Consider the following 12,001-nt stretch of genomic DNA (forward strand, 5'->3'; position numbering starts at 1 on the left):
TCTCTCTCTCTCTGATTGCCGACTCTCTATCCCTCTCTCTCTCTGATTGCCGACTCTCTATCCCTCTCTCTCTCTGATTGCCGACTCTCTATCCCTCTCTCTCTTTGATTGCCGACTCTCTATCCCTCTCTCTCTCTTTGATTGCCGACTCTCTATCCCTCTCCCTCTCTGATTGCCGACTCTCTATCCCTCTCTCTCTCTCTGATTGCCGACTCTCTATCCCTCTCCCTCTCTGATTGCCGACTCTCTATCCCTCTCTCTCTCTTTGATTGCCGACTCTCTATCCCTCTCTCTCTCTCTGATTGCCGACTCTCTATCCCTCTCCCTCTCTGATTGCCGACTCTCTATCCCTCTCTCTCTCTCTGCTTGCTGACTCTCGATCCCTCTCTCTCTCTTTGATTGCCGACTCTCTATCCCTCTCTCTCTCTTTGATTGCCGACTCTCTATCCTTCTCTCTCTCTGATTGCCGACTGCCTATCCCTCTCTCTCTCTTTGATTGCCGACTCTCTATCCTTCTCTCTCTCTGATTGCCGACTGCCTATCCCTCTCTCTCTCTTTGATTGCCGACTCTCTATCCCTCTCTCTCTCTCTGCTTGCTGACTCTCTATCCCTCTCTCTCTCTTTGATTGCTGACTCTCTATCCCTCTCTCTTTGATTGCCGACTCTCTATCCCTCTCTCTCTCTCTGCTTGCTGACTCTCTATCCCTCTCTCTCTCTTTGATTGCCGACTCTCTATCCCTCTCTCTCTCTCTGATTGCCGACTCTCTATCCCTCTCTCTCTCTTTGATTGCCGACTCTCTATCCCTCTCTCTCTCTTTGATTGCCGACTCTCTATCCTTTTCTCTCTCTTTGATTGCCGACTCTCTATCCCTCTCTCTCTCTCTGCTTGCTGACTCTCCATCCCTCTCTCTCTCTTTGATTGCCCACTCTCTATCCCTCTCTCTCTCTTTGATTGCTGACTCTCTATCCCTCTCTCTCTTTGATTGCCGACTCTCTATCCCTCTCTCTCTCTCTCTGCTTGCTGACTCTCTATCCCTCTCTCTCTCTCTGATTGCCGACTCTCTATCCCTCTCTCTCTCTGCTTGCTGACTCTCTATCCCTCTCTCTCTCTTTGATTGCTGACTCTCTATCCCTCTCTCTCTCTTTGATTGCCGACTCTCTATCCCTCTCTCTCTCTTTGATTGCCGACTCTCTATCCCTCTCTCTCTCTGCTTGCTGACTCTCTATCCCTCTCTCTCTCTTTGATTGCTGACTCTCTATCCCTCTCTCTCTCTTTGATTGCCGACTCTCTATCCCTCTCTCTCTCTTTGATTGCCGACTCTCTATCCCTCTCTCTCTCTCTGATTGCCGACTCTCTATCCCTCTCTCTCTCTTTGATTGCTGACTCTCTATCCCTCTCTCTCTCTCTGCTTGCGGACTCTCTATCCCTCTCTCTCTCTTTGATTGCCGACTCTCTATCCCTCTCTCTCTCTCTGATTGCCGACTCTCTATCCCTCTCTCTCTCTTTGATTGCCGACTCTCTATCCCTCTCTCTCTCTGCTTGCTGACTCTCTATCTCTCTCTCTCTTTGATTGCCGACTCTCTATCCCTCTCTCTCTCTGCTTGCTGACTCTCTATCCCTCTCTCTCTCTTTGATTGCCGACTCTCTATCCCTCTCTCTCTCTGATTGCCGACTCTCTATCCCTCTCTCTCTCTCTGATTGCCGACTCTCAATCCCTCTCTCTCTCTCTGCTTGCTGACTCTCTATCCCTCTCTCTCTCTTTGATTGCCGACTCTCTATCCCTCTCTCTCTCTGATTGCCGACTCTCTGTCCCTCTCTCTCTCTGCTTGCTGACTCTCTATCCCTCTCTCTCTCTGATTGCCGACTCTCTGTCCCTCTCTCTCTCTGCTTGCTGACTCTCTATCCCTCTCTCTCTCTTTGATTGCTGACTCTCTATCCCTCTTTCTCTCTCTCTGTGATTGCTGACTCTCTGTCCCCTCTCCCTCTCTCTCTGTGATTGCCGACTCTCTGTCCACTCTCTCTCTCTCTCTCTCTCTGATTGCCGACTCTCTGTCCCTCTCTCACTGATTGCTGACTCTCTGTCCCTCTCTCTCTCTGCTTGCTGACTCTCTATCCCTCTCTCTCTCTTTGATTGCTGACTCTCTATCCCTCTCTCTCTCTTTGATTGCTGACTCTCTATCCCTCTCTCTCTCTCTGCTTGCTGACTCTCTATCCCTCTCTCTCTCTTTGATTGCCGACTCTCTATCCCTCTCTCTCTCTTTGATTGCTGACTCTCTATCCCTCTCTCTCTCTGCTTGCTGACTCTCTATCCCTCTCTCTCTCTTTGATTGCCGACTCTCTATCCCTCTCTCTCTCTCTGATTGTTGACTCTCTATCCCTCTCTCTCTCTCTCTCTCTGATTGCCGACTCTCTATCCCTCTCTCTCACTATCTGATTGCTGACTCTTTGTTCCCTGCCCCTCTCTGTCCCCCGCCCCTCTCTCTGTCCCCCACCCCTCTCTCTGTTCCCCTCTCTGATTGCCAACTCTCTGTCTGTCTGTCTGTCTCTCTCTCTCTCTGATTGCCAGCTCTCTGTCCCCTGTCCCTCTCTCTCTGTCTGGTTGCTGACTCTCTGTCCCCTGTCCCTCTCTCTCTCTCTCTGTCTGTCCCCCTCTCCCACTCCCTCTCTCTGTCCCTCTCTCACCCTGATTGCCGACTCTCTGTCCCCTGTGCCCCCCCTCTCTCTCTGATTGTTGACTCTTCCCCTGTCTCTCTCTCCCCGATTGCCAACTCTGTCCCTCTCTCTCACTGATTGCCGACTCTCTGTCCCCTCTGCCCCTTCTCTCTCTCTGATTGCCGACTCTGTCCCAATCTCTCTCTCTGATTGCTGACTCTCTGTCCCCTGTCCCTCTCTCTCTGATTGCCAACTCTGTCTCTCTCTCTCCCTCTTTCTGTCCCTCTCTCTCTCTGATTGCCGACTCTCTGTCCCTCTCTCTCTGATTGCCGACTCTCTGTCCCCTCTCTCTCTCTCTCTGATTGCCAACTCTCTGTCCCTCTCTCTCTGATTGCCGACTCTCTGTCCCCTCTCCCTCTCTCTCTGTGATTGCCGACTCTCTGTCCCCTCTCTCTCTCTCTCTCTGATTGCCGACTCTCTGTCCCTCTCTCTCTGATTGCCGACTCTCTGTCCCTCTCTCTCTGATTGCCGACTCTCTGTCCCTCTCTCTCTGATTGCCGACTCTCTGTCCCTCTCTCTCTGATTGCCGACTCTCTGTCCCTCTCTCTCTGATTGCCGACTCTCTGTCCCTCTCTCTCTGATTGCCGACTCTCTGTCCCTCTCTCTCTGATTGCCGACTCTCTGTCCCCTCTCTCTCTCTCTGATTGCCAACTCTCTGTCCCTCTCTCTCTGATTGCCGACTCTCTGTCCCCTGTGCCCCCCCTCTCTCTCTGATTGTTGACTCTTCCCCTGTCTCTCTCTCCCCGATTGCCAACTCTGTCCCTCTCTCTCACTGATTGCCGACTCTCTGTCCCCTCTGCCCCTTCTCTCTCTCTGATTGCCGACTCTGTCCCAATCTCTCTCTCTGATTGCTGACTCTCTGTCCCCTGTCCCTCTCTCTCTGATTGCCAACTCTGTCTCTCTCTCTCCGATTGCTGACTCTCTGTCCCCTGTCCCTCTCTCTCTGATTGCCAACTCTGTCTCTCTCTCTCCCTCTTTCTGTCCCTCTCTCTCTCTGATTGCCGACTCTCTGTCCCTCTCTCTCTGATTGCCGACTCTCTGTCCCCTCTCTCTCTCTCTCTGATTGCCAACTCTCTGTCCCTCTCTCTCTGATTGCCGACTCTCTGTCCCCTCTCCCTCTCTCTCTGTGATTGCCGACTCTCTGTCCCCTCTCTCTCTCTCTCTCTGATTGCCGACTCTCTGTCCCTCTCTCTCTGATTGCCGACTCTCTGTCCCTCTCTCTCTGATTGCCGACTCTCTGTCCCTCTCTCTCTGATTGCCGACTCTCTGTCCCTCTCTCTCTGATTGCCGACTCTCTGTCCCTCTCTCTCTGATTGCCGACTCTCTGTCCCCTCTCTCTCTCTCTGATTGCCAACTCTCTGTCCCTCTCTCTCTGATTGCCGACTCTCTGTCCCCTCTCCCTCTCTCTCTCTGATTGCCGGCTCTCTGTCCCTCTCTCTCTCTCTCTCTGATTGCGGACTCTCTGTCCCTCTCTCTCTCTCTCTCTGATTGCCGGCTCCCTGTCACTCTCTCACTATCTGATTGCTGACTCTATCTCTCTCTCTCTCTGATTGCCGGCTCTCTGTCCCTCTCTCTCTGATTGCTGACTCTATCTCTCTCTCTCTGATTGCTGCCTCCCTGTCCCTCTCTCTCTGATTGCCAGCTCTCTATCCCTCTCTCTCTCTCTGATTGCCGACTCTCTATCCCTCTCCCTCTCTCTCTCTGATTGCCGACTCTCTATCCCTCTCTCTCTCTCTCTGATTGCCGACTCTCTATCCCTCTCTCTCTTTGATTTCCGACTCTCTATCCCTCTCTCTCTCTGATTGCCGACTCTCTATCCCTCTCTCTCTCTTTGATTGCCGACTCTCTATCCCTCTCTCTCTCTTTGATTGCTGACTCTCTATCCCTCTTTCTCTCTCTCTTTGATTGCTGACTCTCTATCCCTCTCTCTTTGATTGCTCTCTGTCCCCTCTCCCTCTCTCTCTGTGATTGCCGACTCTCTGTCCCCTCTCCCTCTCTCTCTGTGATTGCCGACTCTCTGTCCCCTCTCTCTCTCTCTCTCTGATTGCCGACTCTCTATCCCTCTCTCTCTCTGATTGCCGACTCTCTGTCCCTCTCTCTCTCTGCTTGCCGACTCTCTGTCCCTCTCTCTCTCTGCTTGCTGACTCTCTATCCCTCTCTCTCTCTTTGATTGCCGACTCTCTATCCCTCTCTCTCTCTTTGATTGCCGACTCTCTATCCCTCTCTCTCTCTTTGATTGCCGACTCTCTATCCCTCTCTCTCTCTTTGATTGCCGACTCTCTATCCCTCTCTCTCTCTTTGATTGCTGACTCTCTATCCCTCTCTCTCTCTGCTTGCTGACTCTCTATCCCTCTCTCTCTCTGCTTGCTGACTCTCTATCCCTCTCTCTCTCTCTTTGATTGCCGACTCTCTATCCCTCTCTCTCTCTTTGATTGCCGACTCTCTATCCCTCTCTCTCTCTGCTTGCTGACTCTCTATCCCTCTCTCTCTCTTTGATTGCCGACTCTCCATCCCTCTCTCTCTCTCTGATTGTTGACTCTCTATCCCTCTCTCTCTCTCTCTCTCTGATTGCCGACTCTCTATCCCTCTCTCTCACTATCTGATTGCTGACTCTTTGTTCCCTGCCCCTCTCTCTGTCCCCCGCCCCTCTCTCTGTTCCCCTCTCTGATTGCCAACTCTCTGTCTGTCTCTCTCTCTCTCTCTCTGATTGCCAGCTCTCTGTCCCCTGTCCCTCTCTCTCTGTCTGGTTGCTGACTCTCTGTCCCCTGTCCCTCTCTCTCTCTCTCTGTCTGTCCCCCTCTCCCACTCCCTCTCTCTGTCCCTCTCTCACCCTGATTGCCGACTCTCTGTCCCCTCTGCCCCTTCTCTCTCTCTGATTGCCGACTCTGTCCCAATCTCTCTCTCTGATTGCTGACTCTCTGTCCCCTGTCCCTCTCTCTCTGATTGCCAACTCTGTCTCTCTCTCTCCGATTGCCGACTCTCTGTCCCCTGTCTCTCTCTCTCTCTCTGATTGCCAACTCTGTCTCTCTCTCTCCCTCTTTCTGTCCCTCTCTCTCTCTGACTGCCGACTCTCTGTCCCTCTCTCTCTGATTGCCGACTCTCTGTCCCTCTCTCTCTGATTGCTGACTCTCTGTCCCCTCTCCCTCTCTCTCTGTGATTGCCGACTCTCTGTCCCCTCTCCCTCTCTCTCTCTGATTGCCGACTCTCTATCCCTCTCTCTCTCTGACTGCCGACTCTCTGTCCCTCTCTCTCTGATTGCCGACTCTCTGTCCCTCTCTCTCTGATTGCCGACTCTCTGTCCCTCTCTCTCTGACTGCCGACTCTCTGTCCCTCTCTCTCTGATTGCCGACTCTCTGTCCCTCTCTCTCTGATTGCCGACTCTCTGTCCCTCTCTCTCTGATTGCTGACTCTCTGTCCCCTCTCCCTCTCTCTCTGTGATTGCCGACTCTCTGTCCCCTCTCCCTCTCTCTCTCTGATTGCCGACTCTCTGTCCCCTCTCTCTCTCTCTCTGATTGCTGACTCTCTGTCCCTCTCTCTCTGATTGCCGACTCTCTATCCCTCTCTCTCTTTGATTGCCGACTCTCTATCCCTCTCTCTTTGATTGCCGACTCTCTATCCCTCTCTCTCTCTGATTGCCGACTCTCTATCCCTCTCTCTCTCTTTGATTGCCGACTCTCTATCCCTCTCTCTCTCTTTGATTGCCGACTCTCTATCCCTCTCTCTCTCTGCTTGCTGACTCTCTATCCCTCTCTCTCTCTTTGATTGCCGACTCTCTATCCCTCTCCCTCTCTGATTGCCGACTCTCTATCCCTCTCTCTCTCTTTGATTGCCGACTCTCTATCCCTCTCTCTCTCTCTGATTGCCGACTCTCTATCCCTCTCCCTCTCTGATTGCCGACTCTCTATCCCTCTCTCTCTCTCTGCTTGCTGACTCTCTATCCCTCTCTCTCTCTTTGATTGCCGACTCTCTATCCCTCTCTCTCTCTTTGATTGCCGACTCTCTATCCTTCTCTCTCTCTGATTGCCGACTGCCTATCCCTCTCTCTCTCTTGGATTGCCGACTCTCTATCCTTCTCTCTCTCTGATTGCCGACTGCCTATCCCTCTCTCTCTCTTTGATTGCCGACTCTCTATCCCTCTCTCTCTCTCTGCTTGCTGACTCTCTATCCCTCTCTCTCTCTTTGATTGCTGACTCTCTATCCCTCTCTCTTTGATTGCCGACTCTCTATCCCTCTCTCTCTCTCTGCTTGCTGACTCTCTATCCCTCTCTCTCTCTTTGATTGCCGACTCTCTATCCCTCTCTCTCTCTCTGATTGCCGACTCTCTATCCCTCTCTCTCTTTTTGATTGCCGACTCTCTATCCCTCTCTCTCTCTCTGATTGCCGACTCTCTATCCCTCTCTCTCTTTGATTGCCGACTCTCTATCCCTCTCTCTCTCTGATTGCCGACTCTCTATCCCTCTCTCTCTCTTTGATTGCCGACTCTCTATCCCTCTCTCTCTCTTTGATTGCTGACTCTCTATCCCTCTTTCTCTCTCTCTTTGATTGCTGACTCTCTATCCCTCTCTCTTTGATTGCTCTCTGTCCCCTCTCCCTCTCTCTCTGTGATTGCCGACTCTCTGTCCCCTCTCCCTCTCTCTCTGTGATTGCCGACTCTCTGTCCCCTCTCTCTCTCTCTGATTGCCGACTCTCTATCCCTCTCTCTCTCTGATTGCCGACTCTCTGTCCCTCTCTCTCTCTGCTTGCCGACTCTCTGTCCCTCTCTCTCTCTGCTTGCTGACTCGCTATCCCTCTCTCTCTCTTTGATTGCCGACTCTCTATCCCTCTCTCTCTCTTTGATTGCCGACTCTCTATCCCTCTCTCTCTCTTTGATTGCCGACTCTCTATCCCTCTCTCTCTCTTTGATTGCCGACTCTCTATCCCTCTCTCTCTCTTTGATTGCCGACTCTCTATCCCTCTCTCTGCTTGCTGACTCTCAATCCCTCTCTCTCTCTGCTTGCTGACTCTCTATCCCTCTCTCTCTCTCTTTGATTGCCGACTCTCTATCCCTCTCTCTCTCTTTGTTTGCTGACTCTCTATCCCTCTCTCTCTCTGCTTGCTGACTCTCTATCCCTCTCTCTCTCTTTGATTGCTGACTCTCTATCCCTCTCTCTCTCTGCTTGCTGACTCTCTATCCCTCTCTCTCTCTCTTTGATTGCCGACTCTCTATCCCTCTCTCTCTCTTTGTTTGCTGACTCTCTATCCCTCTCTCTCTCTGCTTGCTGACTCTCTATCCCTCTCTCTCTCTTTGTTTGCTGACTCTCTATCCCTCTCTCTCTCTGCTTGCTGACTCTCTATCCCTCTCTCTCTCTTTGATTGCCGACTCTCTATCCCTCTCTCTCTCTCTGATTGTTGACTCTCTATCCCTCTCTCTCTCTCTCTCTCTGATTGCCGACTCTCTATCCCTCTCTCTCACTATCTGATTGCTGACTCTTTGTTCCCTGCCCCTCTCTCTGTCCCCCGCCCCTCTCTCTGTTCCCCTCTCTGATTGCCAACTCTCTGTCTGTCTGTCTCTCTCTCTCTCTCTCTGATTGCCAGCTCTCTGTCCCCTGTCCCTCTCTCTCTGTCTGGTTGTTGACTCTCTGTCCCCTGTCCCTCTCTCTCTCTCTCTGTCTGTCCCCCTCTCCCACTCCCTCTCTCTGTCCCTCTCTCACCCTGATTGCCGACTCTCTGTCCCCTCTGCCCCTTCTCTCTCTCTGATTGCCGACTCTGTCCCAATCTCTCTCTCTGATTGCTGACTCTCTGTCCCCTGTCCCTCTCTCTCTGATTGCCAACTCTGTCTCTCTCTCTCCGATTGCCGACTCTCTGTCCCCTGTCTCTCTCTCTCTCTCTGATTGCCAACTCTGTCTCTCTCTCTCCCTCTTTCTGTCCCTCTCTCTCTCTGACTGCCGACTCTCTGTCCCTCTCTCTCTGATTGCCGACTCTCTGTCCCTCTCTCTCTGATTGCTGACTCTCTGTCCCCTCTCCCTCTCTCTCTGTGATTGCCGACTCTCTGTCCCCTCTCCCTCTCTCTCTCTGATTGCCGACTCTCTATCCCTCTCTCTCTCTGACTGCCGACTCTCTGTCCCTCTCTCTCTGATTGCCGACTCTCTGTCCCTCTCTCTCTGATTGCCGACTCTCTGTCCCTCTCTCTCTGACTGCCGACTCTCTGTCCCTCTCTCTCTGATTGCCGACTCTCTGTCCCTCTCTCTCTGATTGCCGACTCTCTGTCCCTCTCTCTCTGATTGCTGACTCTCTGTCCCCTCTCCCTCTCTCTCTGTGATTGCCGACTCTCTGTCCCCTCTCCCTCTCGCTCTCTGATTGCCGACTCTCTGTCCCCTCTCTCTCTCTCTCTCTGATTGCCGACTCTCTGTCCCTCTCTCTCTGATTGCCGACTCTCTATCCCTCTCTCTCTTTGATTGCCGACTCTCTATCCCTCTCTCTCTCTTTGATTGCCGACTCTCTATCCCTCTCCCTCTCTGATTGCCGACTCTCTATCCCTCTCTCTCTCTCTGATTGCCGACTCTCTATCCCTCTCCCTCTCTGATTGCCGACTCTCTATCCCTCTCTCTCTCTTTGATTGCCGACTCTCTATCCCTCTCTCTCTCTCTGATTGCCGACTCTCTATCCCTCTCCCTCTCTGATTGCCGACTCTCTATCCCTCTCTCTCTCTCTGCTTGCTGACTCTCTATCCCTCTCTCTCTCTTTGATTGCCGACTCTCTATCCCTCTCTCTCTCTTTGATTGCCGACTCTCTATCCTTCTCTCTCTCTGATTGCCGACTGCCTATCCCTCTCTCTCTCTTTGATTGCCGACTCTCTATCCTTCTCTCTCTCTGATTGCCGACTGCCTATCCCTCTCTCTCTCTTTGATTGCCGACTCTCGATCCCTCTCTCTCTCTCTGCTTGCTGACTCTCTATCCCTCTCTCTCTCTTTGATTGCTGACTCTCTATCCCTCTCTCTTTGATTGCCGACTCTCTATCCCTCTCTCTCTCTCTGCTTGCTGACTCTCTATCCCTCTCTCTCTCTTTGATTGCCGACTCTCTATCCCTCTCTCTCTCTCTGATTGCCGACTCTCTATCCCTCTCTCTCTCTTTGATTGCCGACTCTCGATCCCTCTCTCTCTCTTTGATTGCCGACTCTCTATCCTTTTCTCTCTCTTTGATTGCCGACTCTCTATCCCTCTCTCTCTCTCTGCTTGCTGACTCTCTATCCCTCTCTCTCTCTTTGATTGCCGACTCTCTATCCGTCTCTCTCTCTTTGATTGCTGACTCTCTATCCCTCTCTCTCTTTGATTGCCGACTCTCTATCCCTCTCTCTCTCTCTCTGCTTGCTGACTCTCTATCCCTCTCTCTCTCTCTGATTGCCGACTCTCTATCCCTCTCTCTCTCTCTGCTTGCTGACTCTCTATCCCTCTCTCTCTCTTTGATTGCTGACTCTCTATCCCTCTCTCTCTCTTTGATTGCCGACTCTCTATCCCTCTCTCTCTCTTTGATTGCCGACTCTCTATCCCTCTCTCTCTCTCTGATTGCCGACTCTCTATCCCTCTCTCTCTCTTTGATTGCTGACTCTCTATCCCTCTCTCTCTCTCTGCTTGCGGACTCTCTATCCCTCTCTCTCTCTTTGATTGCCGACTCTCTATCCCTCTCTCTCTCTGCTTGCTGACTCTCTATCTCTCTCTCTCTTTGATTGCCGACTCTCTATCCCTCTCTCTCTCTGCTTGCTGACTCTCTATCCCTCTCTCTCTCTTTGATTGCCGACTCTCTATCCCTCTCTCTCTCTGATTGCCGACTCTCTATCCCTCTCTCTCTCTCTGATTGCCGACTCTCTATCCCTCTCTCTCTCTCTGCTTGCTGACTCTCTATCCCTCTCTCTCTCTTTGATTGCCGACTCTCTATCCCTCTCTCTCTCTCTGATTGCCGACTCTCTGTCCCTCTCTCTCTCTGCTTGCTGACTCTCTATCCCTCTCTCTCTCTGATTGCCGACTCTCTGTCCCTCTCTCTCTCTGCTTGCTGACTCTCTATCCCTCTCTCTCTCTTTGATTGCTGACTCTCTATCCCTCTTTCTCTCTCTCTGTGATTGCTGACTCTCTGTCCCCTCTCCCTCTCTCTCTGTGATTGCCGACTCTCTGTCCCCTCTCTCTCTCTCTCTCTGATTGCCGACTCTCTGTCCCTCTCTCACTGATTGCTGACTCTCTGTCCCTCTCTCTCTCTGCTTGCTGACTCTCTATCCCTCTCTCTCTCTTTGATTGCTGACTCTCTATCCCTCTCTCTCTCTTTGATTGCCGACTCTCTATCCCTCTCTCTCTCTCTGCTTGCTGACTCTCTATCCCTCTCTCTCTCTTTGATTGCCGACTCTCTATCCCTCTCTCTCTCTTTGATTGCTGACTCTCTATCCCTCTCTCTCTCTGCTTGCTGACTCTCTATCCCTCTCTCTCTCTTTGATTGCCGACTCTCTATCCCTCTCTCTCTCTCTGATTGTTGACTCTCTATCCCTCTCTCTCTCTCTCTCTCTGATTGCCGACTCTCTATCCCTCTCTCTCACTATCTGATTGCTGACTCTTTGTTCCCTGCCCCTCTCTCTGTCCCCCGCCCCTCTCTCTGTTCCCCTCTCTGATTGCCAACTCTCTGTCTGTCTGTCTGTCTCTCTCTCTCTCTGATTGCCAGCTCTCTGTCCCCTGTCCCTCTCTCTCTGTCTGGTTGCTGACTCTCTGTCCTCTGTCCCCTGTCCCTCTCTCTCTCTCTCTCTCTCTGTCTGTCCCCCTCTCCCACTCCCTCTCTCTGTCCCTCTCTCACCCTGATTGCCGACTCTCTGTCCCCTGTGCCCCCCCTCTCTCTCTGATTGTTGACTCTTCCCCTGTCTCTCTCTCCCCGATTGCCAACTCTGTCCCTCTCTCTCACTGATTGCCGACTCTCTGTCCCCTCTGCCCCTTCTCTCTCTCTGATTGCCGACTCTGTCCCAATCTCTCTCTCTGATTGCTGACTCTCTGTCCCCTGTCCCTCTCTCTCTGATTGCCAACTCTGTCTCTCTCTCTCCCTCTTTCTGTCCCTCTCTCTCTCTGATTGCCGACTCTCTGTCCCTCTCTCTCTGATTGCCGACTCTCTGTCCCCTCTCTCTCTCTCTCTGATTGCCAACTCTCTGTCCCTCTCTCTCTGATTGCCGACTCTCTGTCCCCTCTCCCTCTCTCTCTGTGATTGCCGACTCTCTGTCCCCTCTCTCTCTCTCTCTCTGATTGCCGACTCTCTGTCCCTCTCTCTCTGATTGCCGACTCTCT

The sequence above is a fragment of the Heptranchias perlo genome, chromosome 12, assembly GCF_035084215.1.
Source record: "Heptranchias perlo isolate sHepPer1 chromosome 12, sHepPer1.hap1, whole genome shotgun sequence".
NCBI lineage: Eukaryota > Metazoa > Chordata > Chondrichthyes > Hexanchiformes > Hexanchidae > Heptranchias > Heptranchias perlo.